The following is a 17,218-nucleotide window of genomic DNA, read 5'->3' on the forward strand; positions in this document are numbered from 1 at the left end:
ACATATTTTTAAAACTTTGAGTGACTCATCTGTGAAAGAATTATTTTCTGCTAGAGGCATAAATTGGAAATTTATTATTGAGAGGGGTCCATGGTGGGGAGGGTTTTGGGAGCGTATGGTACGAACCATAAAATCCAGCTTGCGAAAAATTATTGGTCGATCATCCCTTACTGTGAAAGAGCTTGAAACAGTGCTCATTGAAATCGAGGCAATGATTAATTGTAGACCAATTACCTACGTGTTTACCGATCCCAATGAACCTTCTCCACTAACACCCTCTCATTTTCTGGTTGGTAGACGATTGCTATCTCTGCCTGCTAATAAAATAACATCAAATAATTTGATTGGGTCAAGAAATTCAATTATTAAACGATATAAATACCATCAAGATATTTTAAATCATTTTTGGAAGCATTGGAGATCAGAGTATCTTTTTAATCTGAGATTTGCCAATATTTGTCCTCCACACTCTAACGCATCTCACTTTAAAATCAACGATATTGTCTTGATTCCTGACGACAAACATCCCAGAAATCTTTGGACAATAGGTAAAATTTTGGAATTAATGCCAGGCAGAGATGGTAAAATAAGATCTTGCATAATTAAAACACCTACTGGTACCTTAAAAAAAGCCTATACAATTGTTATATAATATGGAACTTAACTAATGTTTGTATTTTGTATTTTTAGGTTTGATTCTCCTGACCTTGCTGATAGGTATCATTTAATGTTTTGTAAAATTTTATGTGCTTATAATTATGTATGCATGTTTGTTATATTTAACCATTTCTCCAGGATTTATTGTCGAAATATTAATTGAATATTCTAGGATTTATTATTGAAAGATGAACTCTCCACCGAGTTCAGGTGGGGAGTGTTGTGTAATTTGAAGAAAAAGGCTAGAGGGCGCTGTTGCTCGCTTAGTTGTAAGAGAATAAAGTTTGTTCATGTTGAAGGCGGCGGCCTAAGAATACGCTCTGTATATAGTAATTAAAATATTGTTAAAAATGAAAAAGTGTTAAAATTAGTAAACCCACTGAATCACCATTATCTGACTTGGAGATGCACAAAATTATTAGAATAGTAAATAACTAAACTAATACAGTTCAGGCTTAATTCAGTACTCTATAGGAGCAAGACAAAATTTAGCGAAACAGCTTGGCTTTCGTCGTCAAGATTGTGATACACAGCCAATAATGTATAATCGATGCTATTAAGTTAGGCTAAAATTATCTTTACTGATTCTAAGGCATTTCAATTAATGCAGCAGACTGCGCTGCGCTCTGCTCTTCTAATTTGATCCAGCTTATTATTTTTTGCAGACTCTTTTTATTACGGCAATTTTATAAAAACTAAGCTTGAACTTTCAATTAAGTCGAAAAGTGTTTCCAATTCTGGAGTTGCCAAAGGATATCCATAGCGAAACTAAGTTTTCATGTCCATTAAACAAAAAGTGGAATTTCTGCAAAATATGGATAAAGGCATATCCGTCTCAAAATTATGCGAGGAATATGGCATTGGAAAGTCCACTATATATGAGACAAGAAAAAATAAAAAGGAACTTTTTGAATTTTTTGTGGAAGCATCTTAAACAACTTGCATTGAAAGAAATGTTTCATAAAGTAAACAAATGAATATTAAGCTTTCTTTTGTAAATTTTAATACCCTTTAGATCATAATTCTTCTTTATTTCATAAATTACGGTTTCATATTTTTAATTTTATAATTTCTGCATGCAATCCTACCAGATTTAAACTGATGATCTATAATCCGGAATCGCCGAAGTCCCGACGAGTCTGTATTAACGGCTTTTGACTGTATATAACAAAACATCACTGTTGCCACAAAAAATCTACATTATAAGGAACATATTAAATTGTGTATTAACTGAGTTCGTGCACGTTCCTGAACAGGCCCATTTCCTTCCAATGGATTCACACTCCATCATTGATACAGAATTGTATTGAATTTTAATTGTATAATTTCTGCATGCCATCTTACCAGATTTAAATTGATGATCTATTATCCAGAAAAATCCCAAATCTGGAATCGCTGAAGTCCCGACCAGTCCGGATTTCAGACTTTGTACTGTATTTATTAATACCATATGAAGAGATACTTTTAAGAATATTACTCAAATTTTTAATGCATTTTATTTTCACTTTTTTTAAGTGTTTGTTAGAGTAAATTTTTAATTTTGCAATGTTATTGTCTGTTATTTTACTTAATTTTATATACAACAAAATTTATTTTGTAGATTTCAAAATTGTGCATCATATACATATTTAATACTTCTAAATATATAAAACAATACATAAAAAATATAAATAAAACATGCTTATCTTCTACTACAGATATGTTTAACAGCAACAAAATTTAATAATAAGATTTTTCTTTTCTTTCACGGTTGCAGCAAATGCAAGAAATAAAAATAATTCTGAAGACATTTTTTATGTTGAAAGGTATTTAGTGGCATTAACTGCACAAGATATTTTTAAGCAAGTTGTAGCTTCTATTTAAAAGAGCCACTGATATTATCATCCAAGACTCATATTTTCAAACTACAGTTAATTTTTATATAAACATGAGGTTTAGAATAATCACTTTCCTAAAAATCAAATAATGACACAAACATCACATTCTTTGGAGCCTGAATTAATCAGAATCACAGAAGTTTAGTGGTTATGTAGAAACTATCCGCAGCAGGACAACTCAGAAAGTTCTGGGAACAAGTAAAATATACACAAAAAATTTTGGAATCATTTACCATGATCTCTATTAAATAAATTTAAGATGATTTCTCAAAATAAAAATTCCACTTTTTAAAAAATTAAATCCTGGAAAGCACTTTCCTGTTTTCACACATGTGCTTAAAATTCTAATTTAGAATGCAATTGTCAAAAACTGAATCATTGCCTATGAAAAAATACTTCATTTTCAGATTAGATATCAATTCCCCTCCCCCCTCAGTAGTACATAGAGTTCAAACTGCAAAATGTCCTGCAAAAAAGAAATAAAAATGCATTTCAATAGTCAGTACATAACGGAATATGCTATACAATATTTACATATATGTTGCTTCAAAGCACTAAACTGGGACGTAAATTTCTTCTGAAATTTAAGATGAATATGAAAAAGGTACACAATAAATAATTATTAAACTAACTTGAAGACCTTTAACCAAGAATTTAAACATGCTGCTAATTAATGTACACAGAATCATAACCTCTAGTGCAGTAATACGAAATAGCAAATGTAATAAACAGTAACTCTTTAATCAACATTAAGAAAACTGCTGAAACTGAACATGAAACACAAAGTTAATAATTTCAAAAACAGTAATAAAAAAAGTGTTTCAAACCTTTACATGTATACACACTTTTGGGCATAATAGCAATTCAGCCTTTTAGGGCATAGTGCATGCTGCAGGAAAGGTTTGAGATGGCACACAAAGTTGTCTCAGTTCACCAGTTCCTTTGGCCAGTGAAGGCAAACTCATTAGTCAACAGAGTCAATTATCAACAGTTCAACACTGAAATCTCTTTACAAAGCCATATTTTTTAAACTTAAATTACATAGATATTTATACTGTTATACACTTAATTAGATGCTGGCTTTTAGTGAGAACGTTTTCGATCTGATTAAGGTACGTTCGCTAAGTTTCGACTTTTTTCCAACTCTCCCATCCATACTTAACTTGTATTCTTGTTTCGTGTATCTTCTTCCATTCATTCTCTGTATATGTCTAAATCATCTTGTACCTTTCTCAATATTACATCTTTTTTCGCTCCACAACACTCCCTAAAATTAACTCAATACTTCAGTTTTTAAGTCTTAGTTAAACTATATATGTATGTTGAATAAAATTTGATATTATACTTAATAATGATACTATTTATTGATAAAAGAGAATTGTAAGATAGCAAAAAACTTAAATCACAATAATGACTAACAGAACACTAATGTGAACAATGGCCTTGCATCTCCTTGAAAAGTTTGCATTTTGTATGTTGTTTTTAATTTTAAGCATTATTCCAAGTTTTCATGAATAAGAGGACTTCTCGATTTACTCTTGACAAAAAGTTCATGTTTGAAAATGATTGTTCGTATGAATATGTAGACTCAAATAAGGAAAACATCAAACGTTAGTTTTTTAAGCTGATTATATGTGTCGGGAATAATATTATTCCACATGTTAAAAATCAGCATATCTTCCTTCTCCAGGTTACTCGTGCTGTGAACTAAGCACACATTATTTTTCTCAATGTTTCTGTGTCTGAGATGTTCAAATTTCAAGTTCCGTATATATATATATATATATATATATTTTTTTTAATCCAGCAATTGATTTCAGAGTTGCCAATGTGAATACTAAACAGAAAAATTCAATTCTGTTTCACTAGTATTAAGGGGTTTTTAAACAAAGGCTAACGTTGCTTTGCTAATTCTGAATTCCTGAAACCTGCTGAGAAAAACTTCTCTCGTATCTAAAACTGTTAATTTGAAATAGCAAATGTCAATATTAGATCTATTTTCTTGGGGATGTTTCAACAGGCTTGGAAAGTGAATCAAAGTTTCTGTTTCAAAATCTTGAGCAAAAAGAGATAATTTGCTTTTAAATGAAATACTTACCATCGTAAATGAAATAGCTTCTTACAACATCAGAAAAATTGTGTTTCCTTTCTTCTGTAGTTTTTTTCATTAAGCTGATTTAGATGAGATGTAATGTCTACCATAAAATAAAATTTTTGGATCCACTGATCATTCATTAGTTCTAGATTATAAACACTGTTTTCAAGGAGAAATGCTTTAATTTCTGTTAATAAGGATGCAAAATGTTTCAAAACATTTCCTCTTGATAACCAATGCACTTTATTATTCAGCAGAAGATCTGAGTACTTGCTCTCTATTTCAACTAAAAATTCCTTAACTGGTGATGATTAAAAACTTTAGTTATAATGGGGTTCATAATAATATAATCACGAATTCCATAACTTTGCAAATTTCTTCTGGAAATGTCTGCGCACAAAGCACTTTTTGATGAATGATACGAGGGTAAGTAAGATCTTGTTACTGATTTTTCCTTTCAAAATAATAACAAATACATTTCTTACGCCGGTCATTCTTTTTGCCCTGTCTGTTGCAATTGAGACAAGTTTATCGAGTGGAATATGATGTTTATGAATACATCCAATTACAGCAATTGCAATATCTTCTTCACGTGTTTGACTTTCTTCTTCACGTGTTTGAAGGGCAGTGGGTTTTTGGGGGAATAGAGCACAAATCAGGTCGCTGTTTTTTAGTTGCTGTGCCAGACAGAACAGCGGATACTCTTCTCGCTTTAATTAAGGATTGGATCAAACCGGGAACCCAGATTATTTCGGACTGCTGGAAAGCTTATGACCGTTTGAGCAAAGAAGGTTTTAATCACTTGCAAGTTAACCATTCGCTCCATTTCGTAGATCCTGAAACCGGAGCTCATACTAACACAGTTGAAAGACAATGGCGTGACTTCAAAAATTCTTTGCCGGTTTACAATCGTCGAGGAGATTTTGAAGGATACATAGCTTGGTATTTGTTTAGGAAAATTTGCTCTGCATTGAATGAGCATCCATATGTTAAATTTCTTGAAATTATTAGAGACATAGACTGGGAAGATTGGCATGTACTTCAGGGAGGGGCGGTTAAAGGATCTTCGAAATCTTAAAAACAATACCTATTATTGGATTTTTTTTTCAAATTTTTTTGTTATTTTTCATCTTCATGATCCATTAATTTGGCTCTAAATTGCTTTATCTATTTATAATTTTTTTTTTTTTTTTTTTTTTTTTTTAATTTTTTTATTCCTGCCCTTGATATTACATTTTCCAAATTTTTTTCATTGATATCTAAATTATGATTCCGATTTTTTTTTTGTGATACTTATCAATAAACAACAGATTAAATGATTCAAGAAAAATGTAAGTACATATTTTTCTTTTATTTTATAATTGTATACTTCAATTTTTGTTAAAAAAATTCATACACTATTTTTAAAAATTGCTGAGATAATTATTGTCACATATGTTTTACTGTTAATTATATTCTATACATTTATATTTTTATATTTTTTTATATAAGGTATTTTAAAGTATTTGAATTTAATAATATTCTAATTCTTTTAAATGTTGGATGATGGTTTTTAATTCGATATTCAATTTCAGTAATAATTTAATCTAATTAAACGTTGGCACAATGTTTTATAGCAGTGTTTTTATTCTCTTCTTTGCTATATGAAAGTAATAACCAAACCAAAACCGAAAGTAATAACCTTACTTTAGTATTTTATACTCATAGTAAATGTATTTATTTACACTTGCCTGCCATCTTAAAAAACGGCATTTTCAACAAAAAATTAATCTATTACTTCTAACGATATTTATTTTTTTTTAAGTTTCGAATACTTTGAAAACAGCGTTTTTCAAGATGGCTGACGTTTGTAAAAATCGTGCCAACATATGCGCCAACGTAAATCGCCAAAAATCTGTGCAACCGTCTAACAAAGTAGCACCCAAGCTGTTACCCGGATGGGCACTGATGCGTTGGTGAATGTCCCCCTGCAAGATTGTTTGCCATACATGCTCCAATATTCAAGTTAGATCACTCTGATCTACAATGGTACAAGATGCTTGCTCATCAGAGCCCAGACATACTCTATTGAAAAGAGACATTTGGCAACCATGCCTGCCATAGAAGTGTTGAAAAAACACAAAGACTACCATAAGTAAAAAGGTGCAAGGTTGAGCATTATCCTATGGAAATATATGTTCAGAGGTACGTGAAAGGAATGGCAACACTATGGGGTGCTGAATCTTGTATTCGATGCTGTAAGGATGTCATGTAATGACAACCACCGAGGTCCAGCTAACAAATGAAATAACCATACCATAACTTCTGGCTGATAGACTCTGTGGAGAACAACAATTAGGTGAGTATGCCACCACCGTTCTGGGCATCTCCAGAAACATCTTCACTGGTCATTGGGGTTCATCACTGAATATAATTCTATTTCAGTCTGCGAGATCCCAGGCCAAATGCACTTCCCACCACAGCAGACATGCTTGACGGTGTGGAACAGTGAGGGGCAGTCAGTGCCATGATTTCAGCCCCCATTTACCAAGTTTTTATATTAACAGTCACTCTGATGTTCTGGTTACTTGTTGAATCATTCATAAGCACCGATTGGACAATCAGGCTGTTCTCGCATTCTGTTGTTACTCTCAGTCAACCGCTACTTTTTTGAAGCTCCGTACAACCATGCTTCGCCTGTTCCTAACAACATCATCAAAAATGGTAACATCGCTCTGACCCAATTTCCTAGCAACCCCTGCTATTTGACCATCTTGCTGTTGTTAATACAACTGCAGGTCCTCTCTCAAATGGTGACATTTGCTCATAATGCTTGAGAAGCCATCTGCAAAGCATTGGTACAGTCCATGTGGGTTGACAGAACAGACTGGCATGGAAATTATGCCTTAGCATTAGAATGCCCTGTTATTTTATATACCATCCGGATGCTCTGTAGTAATGAGCTGGAGCTCCAACTAGTCAGTCATTAGCTGCCAAAAGTTATCATAAGGTATGGGCATATACAATTGCGCCCCATTCATATAATACCACATTGATGCGTCACTTTTTAGAGTGTACAAATGAATTAAAAGCTATTTAACATTTAAGGCTATTTTTAGACATTTTGAGCAGCTATGTGAAGGAAATAGGGAAAAAACCTTACAGAAGTATAGAAGACTGAATTTCTCTACTGAAAGCTATAACTAATTCCCTTTATGCTGTTCATACCGTAACCTATATTGTAATCTGAACTCCATCCACAATGCAAGCCATTTGTTTTGCAATGATGCTCAGCTTCCTTTCTTGTACAATCTACTATGCACTTAACCAGAGCAGTTGCTTTACTCCTTCTGCATGTAATTTTTTTCCTATGACAGAATTGGCAAACACTGATCGAAACACAGATCAGTGCTTCACCAGAAATGATGAGAATGAAAACCCTGCATTTGTAACAAAATTGCCATAATTTTTTATAGAAAAATGAGGGCACTGCTTTTGAAGTAGATTTTATTTTTAATGCAGTTTTTATGTTAATTAGACTCCATATGTCACCTTCAGTCACCATGGCTTGCACGAGTAACTGAAAAGTCAAAATTGCACACAGAAGACAATACACAATTTTCTGAAAATTTTTAAGTTGCCTTTCTCCACTTTATCTGCACTTTGGAAGAACTTTTTTTTTTCCTCCCAAAATGACTTAAGTATGCTTACTGCATAGTTTTAAATAAAAATACACACAAAAACCAAACACATGTGCTCAATGGCTTCAACAGGTACAGTACTAGAGTCCAATAACACTCGCACAGTGCGATGTCAGCATAATGATTTAACTGTGACAAACCAATTCTACTCTATCAGTACAATTGCTGCAGCCAGTAACACATATTAATCATGACATCAACACAATCATACATGTTTATCAATCACTTTTGCTTACTCATGTAGTCACTTGACTCAAACTTGGAATTTTCTGTAGCAATTTTTGTCATATCTTAAAAAGCATAAAATTAACTTTAGACCAAAACTCAGTCACATCATCATAATAGCGGATTTGAGTTCTGAATTATTCATGGGAAACAGGACAACCATTTAAGTCCCAAGATCCTTCAAAAAAGTATTAAAAAGTTCAAGTCAAGAATTTGTATGCTAAATTAAATACTGTTAAGAAAAACAAGTTTGAAAACATCATTAACCAACATATAGACTGAAAAGAATTATATCAGACTTATTGTGTCAAGATGTGGACCAAAAGATAGTTCTAATTTATGGTTAAGACAAGATAAGCATCATCATTTACATACTTAACCCACTCTTAAGATTACTGATCCTGACTCTGCCAGTCACTTATGAAAAAATGAAGATACAAATATTTCAAACTAAATGATCCTGCTTACATTTACAATTACAGAAGTGATCTTAGGATCCAGCTTGTACAGCCATTATATCCTACATTATATAAAGTGCAGAAACAAAACATTTTGAACACTACCCAATCACCTAAAGGGGAATAAAATATTATGGTTTTGAATTCGATTTACACAAGCCTGATTTCATCATCTACTACAATGTTTTAAAAATATGAGTTATGTTCTTTATGCTAAGCTTGTACCGTATGCATTAAATGATGCTTAAACAATATATTTTGTAAACTTTAAAACATAAACCAACTGCAGTAACACATTATTAAATAATATGATAAAGGTAGGTTAGGTTATTTGAATATGGGAAAGCTACAAGGGCTGTCTGCCTAAGAGGGAGGACAATTTGAGACAAGCTGGCTTGTATTTATCAGCCTGTCCCCATGAGTTTTGACCCAAACTGGATCAAACTGTCAGTATTCAGTAGTGTGGGCCACTGGTGAGGCAATACAATAAAGAATATGCCAACATTAATGTACTGCGGAAAGAACATACTCATCAGCATTTGTATCCATATCTTCTTCAATAAAAAAAACTCAACATTTTCATATTCATCATCTTCATCAGACTCCCGTTCACAGAATTCAACATGGGCAGGCTCATTTTCATATGCATAAAGAGGTACAGGCATTGATAACAAGCTAAAAATAATAAAATTTACAATATCAATAGAAACAGATGCTGCCAAAATATAAAACAGGTTTTAAAATTTTTAAATTAAAAGGAAATAGTGCTCTTTTTCTGATGAAACATTACATTAAATATTTATTCCCAGTCAGAACGAATAAATTAAAAAATAAAGCACAATGAAACAAATTAAAACTCTCAAAAATTACAATAAAAAATTCATATTATACAGTGTCAAACATTCCTCTCTACATACATATAATTCTAAGTTAAATTTAAAGATTCACTTCATTCAAGGTAATTATCAGCATGGCTTTACCCAAATATTAATTAATTTACCATTCTTCTAGTGTATTTATTGGGAAATTAATTGACTTAGCAAAATAAGAAAATGAGCAAAATTTAAAGTTAGAACTCTTTTCACAATCAATCCTATCTTTTTAAGTTAGAAGGAAAAATTAGTCACCAAAATCAGGTAAAGACAAATTATCAAATACAGTATAAAGTCCGAGATCCGGACTCGTCTGCAATCCCAAATTTTAGGTCATCAGTTTACATTTAGTAAGAAAACATGTAGAAATTATCAAATTAAAAGTATGAATAGTTGTTTACAAAATAATGATGCATTTATGACTTTAAGAGAATGAAAGTTTACAATAAATAAATAAACTTCGATATTTATTTGCTTAAGATAAAATAACCCGCTGAGCAAGTATTAATTTAGGATTCAAACAAAACAAAAAAAATCAGTGTTACATCTGCAAATTTTCACAGGACTAGTTTCAATGGTTTTAGCGAACCATCGAAACTTAAAATAATTTACATTTAGAGAAATGTTTATTATATTAAACATTTCTCTAAATGTAAATTATTTAAGTTGCATTGTCACTTTCTCTTTATTTTTACAGATAGATATTATTCTTTATTCAATTGCCAGTCCTCCAACTGCCCTCTCGAAAATTCCCACTAAATCGTCAGTTGAAATCTTTTCATTCTCGTAAACCTCTCTACTTTTTCCACTATCAGTAGCGATATTTTCTGAATTTAGAACCATACTAGATTCCGCCATGTGTTAGTTGATTAATGATTGGGACACTGTGATCACAGATGAATAACATCAATATCCAATATACCAGTTTAATATCAACATAAAAGATTACCAGGTCAATCTTTGGATTATGGTAACTTGGTGATTTTTTGGCGAAAATTTGGTGACCAACCCTGCTACAGCAACCTGCTAGTTTTTGTTTGAACGCCATTTTGTTTTCATGAAGTAAAGGCATTTTTTTTTTTTTTACTCAACATTTTTTCCAACAATCTGCTAGCCGAATTACGCTTATGCTAGAACTTTTATGGAACAAAAGTGCTTAATCATGATGAAGATTAGGTGCGAAATTGGGAGAAAGTGCAGAATCGCAAACTGCTTGCTACGTTTTCAAGAATTGCACATACACGGTATCCATGTACATGTCGACCTATTTTCAATCAAAACAAATCCCAGAATTGCACAAAAATGGCATTGCGTAAACTCTTGACTTTATCCATGTACACTGCTAAAGTCCTAGCTAGTAACCTTTATCGTCTTACCAAAATGTCGCCAAACTACCTGTTACCATATTCCAAAGATTAGCCGATTACCATCCTGTTTGGTATATAGTTACTAGTATTTTTTTTAAAAAAATCTTAGGTATTGCTGCTCAAGATATTTCTAAACTGTCATAAGTTAATACTCACTGATGAAATATGTCATGAGTTAATACTTGGTGATGAAAGCTTAAAATAATGAAAAATTATTTCCCAGTTTGGCATCAGGGTTATAAGTTATTTGGTAGTTATTTGGTATAAGTTATTTCTAAACTGTCATAAGTTAATACTCACTGATGAAATATGTCATGAGTTAATACTTGGTGATGAAAGCTTAAAATAATGAAAAATTATTTCCCAGTTTGGCATCAGGGTTATAAGTTATTTGGTAGGTGTAAATTTGGCAGAGAACTTTAGTGTTTCAGTTTGCGACATATGCCAAGCAAAAAGCTGTTTGTAGAGCCAAATTATTGATAATAGAATATGCCTATAGTGTAGTGGCTCACGTTTGTTTTCTAACACTTATGCTTTTCACCTTTACTTGCAAATGTCTGTTATTAAATATTACCAAAATGGCTTTTTATTTCCCATAGAACATATCACTATATTGACTATGGTAAGGAGCTAGCCTGTTATAATGAACGACTTTAGGCTTGGAATTTGATGACTTAGGGATCAGAACTACAACATTGTTCAGCCTGTGTAAGTACCATCCCAAGGTGACTATTAGGAGAGAGTCCTTTCCATCAAATCGGATTCCTCAAACAAACCTTGTCTCCTTCCTTCAATCGATGTCCTGTAGCTCTCGTGTCATATCGAGTCTTCATCTTCTCTGTTGCCAAGTTAACTCACTCTTGTGCAAAATCATGTATAATTTTGAACCATAGCTGGACATCTTGGATGTACTCTTCAGGGAATGAAGGCGCATCCAAAGGACAACAAACAAGAGATCACTAGACAGACGAAGGTCGCAATTGAAGAGCATATGGGATGAGAAATAAGCCAGTGGTCTCATGGACAGCACTGGCAATAGGTCAGTAAGAATAGTGGTAGTGTCTTGTCCTAGTCCTTTTCGTTTTTGGAAACCATCAGGGAGAGGTTATTAAGGATGGTTCAATTAAACCTCTTTACCATACCGTCTGACTGAGGATGTAAAAGTGTCGATTGGGTTTTGTCGACGACAAGTAGCTTGCAGAGTTCTTTAATTACAGTTGAGCTAAAATTTCTTCTTTTACAGGAATGTAACTGAAGAGGCAATCTGAATCTGGAAATCCAGTGCTGTAACATTACATCTGCTACCGTGATAGCCTCTTGATCGGGAATAGGATGATACACTTCAGGCCACTTGGTAAAGTAACCAGTGACAATAAGGACGTATTTGTTGCCATCAACAGTTTGTGGCAGATGTCCCAGGATGTCAAAGGCAATACATCCAAAAGGTATTCCTACATTGTAATTTTGTAGCTTCCCTTGGTTGCATTTCTTCGTTCTTTCCGACCAGCACAGGCATCGCAAGATCGGCACCACTTTTGCACGTCATCCTTTGCATTACTGCAATAGAACTCTTGAACTCTCTGCAAAGTCTTCTCTGTTAAAGTTAATTCGCTATTGTGCAAAATCATGTATCATTTTGAACCATGCCTGAACATCTTGGATGTACCCAAAGTGGTCCAATTCAAATTTCTGGTATAAGACACTGTTTCAAATATGGAGCGAGTCCCAGAAAGCCCAGTATTATTTTGCCGTAGAACTATCGATTGAAATGTCCTGTCAGGTAGGTTTTGTGTTTGAAAACTCCATTAAGTCAATTATAGGTTTAATGTCACTGTCCTGCAGCTGGTCTTTCCTGACTTCTTTGTCACTGCATAGGTCTCAATCAGCCGATGTTGATTTCATACGACCGGTTTAAGCAGCTTGTATTTCCCATTGACCTTGACACAATATGAGCAGCTTTTTAGGGCAGGGTCTTCTAAACAGGGCACATCGACATTTACATGTGATGATCCCTTCTGATGACAGACAGTCATGTCATATTCCTGGAGTCTGTATCTACCAGGCTATTTGGATTTCAAAATTCTTGAAATTTAAAAGACAGGTCAATGATGCATGATCCCATGTGGAGCAGGAATTTTCTGCTGCAGAGATAATGATGGAAATGTCCTATAGCCTTAACTATGGCAAGCAAAACACGTGTTAGGATTGGAACAGATGTTAGAACCTCCTTCAGGTTGCTAAATGCTAAATCCACACAAACTTTTTGTTTGCTGTCTGTGAAGTGGTCTTGCGATGTATGAAAAATTCTTCACAAATCTCCTATAGTAGTTGCAAAGACCCAGGAAACTTCTCAGCTGATGCACATTTTCGGGGTGTCTCCGGCCTTCAACCACTGACACCTTTTCTGGATGTGTACCCACCTTCAGCAGAGATGACACGTCCGATGTAAGTCACTTCTTGTCTGAATAATTTGCATTTGGCAGGACTCAACTTTAGACTGGCTTCGTTCACTTTCTGAAGTACCTTTCTAAGATTTTCTAAATGTTCTTCATAACTCTTCCCGACGATGATGATCATCCAAGTATATGAGACAAGCTTCACAGGAAAGACCTCTCAGCACAGTCTCCATGAGGCACATGAATGTCGCTAACGCATTACATAATCCAAATGGTGTCCAAGAATATAATCAATTTTAGGAAGAGGGCAGCTGTCTTTCTTTGTACCCTCGTTTAACCCTTTGATGCACGGTGGTCGTGCCCTGAAACCACCATTTTCAGATTTTTTTTTCTCCTCTTTTTTCCGAAATTTTTGAGTGAAAATGAATTGATTACTGATCTTTTACATCTAAATAACACAAAATGACTGTAAAATCATATATGTTTTAGGTATTAATACTTCAGATCGGATGCCTTTTAAAATTCGTTTTCGATGAGACAAAATAACTTCCTTTTATTAATATATACAACTTTAAATTTCAAAAGTTAGTCATCGCACATCAGGATTTCTGTCATAAACAATAAATAATTGCAGTAATTAAACTGCATATATATAAAAAACCTCTATATATGTGGCATTTGCTATGTGGTTTCAGGGCGCGACCACTGCACCACTAGAGCATTGTGTCACAATGCTTACAATCCTCTAGAGGCTTGGTGGTCACGCCTTGAAACCACTGGCGTTTGTTTCTCAATGACGTTCGCTTGCTTTTCAAATAGGAATGTTTATTTTTACCCGGATATAGAAATAGGGCTTTGAAACCACAGAGTTTAAGTTTAATTCATTCAATGAAATTTATTTATTTCTAGGAAACATTTTCCTTAATAAAGGCTAAAAATTGAAAACTAGGAAGCATAAAGTTACCAGTAAGAAATCTCTAACAAAGTGAAAGACCATCCACATAATCCAATTGCTATATTAATTAATCTCAAAATAAATAAGAAATATTGACTTCCAGTTAACAGTTACAGAAAGAGGCTCTCTGCAGAAGCATATATGTTTTATGAAAAGAAATTTTCCCTAAATATATTAATGATTACTATTTTTATGTCATAATTTATCAGTTCTAAAGATAGCAAAAAAAGAAAAAGAATTTTCAGGAAAGCTTAACTTTGAACATTTCTATTATTTTGTGAAAGCAAAAAAAATCTGTTTATTTTACAATTTTTAATTAACATAATCTAATATTTTAAAGCATATGCATAACTTTATGATAAGAAACATATTCATGGAAGGGTTATTTCACATTAGGAAAAGCTTCTATCATTCTACAACTTTTATTTATTTTTAATTAAAACAAATTTTAAGACTATTTAACAGGAAGAGAGAAATAAAATGGAATGGAAATACCCCTATTATAAATAATCAATAAAAGTCCTGAATTTTTTTAAAAAAGTGTGGAAATTTTTCTCTTTTTAAATATTTAACATCACTGGATAAATAGTAGCATTTAGGTTGATTAGCATATTTCAGCTAAATATTCACCGTATCCTTAACTCTTACTATCTATCAAATATACCTAATATTAAAAGTTTGAAAAACATTATTATAATTAAACTGTCTTGGTCTAAACATCTTACCAGATTAATAAAGTTCTGCTTCAAGTAAGAGAAAACCAGTTATGTAATTAATTGATAATACTGTATTATATTCTACAGGATATCTTTGTTGGTTTTCCAAGAGGTTTTTCCTTTCGAATTCTGTCCTGCTTCAGAAAATATGTTATAGTGTCAAAAGCTGTTAAATACATGATTTTAGAAATTTTCAGAAAGATCATTTGAGAAATTTTACTAAAAAATTTCCTTTTTCTACTTGCAAACCAAAAACAAATTTAAGAGTTTCTAGTTTATTTACAGCGTGAACTCCGTCTAAGGTATTTTGTGCGTTATGGCATTTTGTCCCATTTTTAACGAGCATTTTAAGCACACGGTTCTGAAGAATAATGGTCAACTTAATATAATATGTGACATGACGAAAATATGGTCAGCCTATTTTTGAAGTTATACTTTACATCTGGATTTATTGTATTGAAGACTAAGAAAACGCATAATTCAAGGAAACTAACGTTTTATAATTTTAGTTTCGCACATTTAAATATTCTGGCACTTTTTTAGGAAACTAAACATATTCGACTACATTTGCACATCAAAAATTTTAATTTACTCGTATATTGAATTCCTGTGTACAAACGGAACACAAATATTAATATTTTGTATAGTTGAAAAAAAATATATAAGTGAATACATACAAAACAAGCCTTTTGAAGCTTCCTTCTCCATATCCATAATCATCTGCTAATAAGACACACGTGAAGTTATAGAACTTTTAAAATCAAAAGCCCGCGGTACACAACAGATTTGTTCTTTGGTGTAACCAAAACCACAACCGGCGAATCAGCTTTACGCTGCAACGCAGTGTTGCCAAATCGCGCAATTTTTTTGGAAATTTGCTACTTTTGACAAAACTATGCTGCCAAAATTTATGTGCTTGTGATTTTGCGAAATTTTCGCTGCTCTTTTTTCTTAAACGCACACATGTTAAAATATATTTTCTCTTAAAATTAATTTATAATAAAAAATTCCCCCCCCTCACTTGTTCCACCAGATAGGTCATGAGGCTTGCAGAAGTAAGGAAATACCTCAGCAACAGATAAGAGCTATTAATACAGATGAATAAGACAACAGAATAATATATGAAACCTAGATCTGGAGAGAATAACGAATATATTGTTCCGGATTTTGTGTTTTAGTTAGCAATTTTTAGTAGAATTTTAATTAAAATCGTTTTATTTCACCGTGTAATGCAGCGTATGAAGAGTTTTAAGAGAAGCTACGCCGAAAAAGTAAAAATACTGGAGCACGCGGTGCTTGTAATAATAGATATCTGGTAATGTACGAGTATATTTAATCCGAATAAATGTAATTGACTACTGTGCTAGCTGTGACCGTTAATTCTAATCTTTTGCTTTACAGAAACTGGTGCACGATTGAAAAGTTTTAAAACGCCGGGGAGAAATATCTCAGTTCAGTTGTTTACATAACTGTTTTGTTGAGTGTAGCGAATTTGCAGTGAGATCGGATTAGCTTTCTCTGAGCTTTGGATTGCGTTTTATTTGATGTTTTAGTAGTTTAAAATGTAACTACTGCGTGATATTGTGCGCATATCTAAGAGGAAAAATCCAGCATTGTGTTTTAATTCTTGTGATAAGAATAAATTTCGGCGCCCCTCTGGCCTAGGCTCCCTTATACAGTGAACAATTTTGCCACCCCCATGCGGCGGCCTTTATAGCAGTTCTTTCAATCATGGCCGTAAGAATGTACAACGTTCTTCAATTCATTAAAAAAATATGACTTATTTTGATATCGGATTTCTAACTTTAACATTAGGTTAAGTGTCATTAGGTTAACTGGAAGCAGAAAAGATGAAAAATATGCAACAGTTTTCGCCGGGAATCGAACTACGGACCTTTGAAATACCGGTTCAGAGCGCAG

The 17,218-nt window shown here is 33.0% G+C and overlaps 1 long non-coding RNA gene across 3 annotated transcripts in view; it reads right to left on the minus strand.

Annotated features, from left to right (window-relative positions):
* Nucleotides 1-16,136, minus strand: part of LOC146995566 (uncharacterized) — a 61,873-nt gene extending 45,737 nt beyond the window's left edge. For 2 of the 3 annotated variants that reach the window (XR_015043150.1, XR_015043151.1), the window contains exons 1-2: nucleotides 15,976-16,136; nucleotides 9,522-9,667 (exon numbers count right to left, since the gene is read on the minus strand). This is a non-coding gene — a long non-coding RNA (uncharacterized LOC146995566). The remainder of the gene's footprint in view (nucleotides 1-9,521; nucleotides 9,668-15,975) is intronic. The other variant, XR_015043152.1, reaches the window with a different exon arrangement.
* Nucleotides 16,137-17,218: the final 1,082 nt, after the last annotated feature.

This window comes from Stegodyphus dumicola, chromosome 9, assembly GCF_044657685.1.
Source record: "Stegodyphus dumicola isolate Sdum_Otavi_A_Nest chromosome 9, ASM4465768v1".
In the NCBI taxonomy this organism is placed as follows: domain Eukaryota; kingdom Metazoa; phylum Arthropoda; class Arachnida; order Araneae; family Eresidae; genus Stegodyphus; species Stegodyphus dumicola.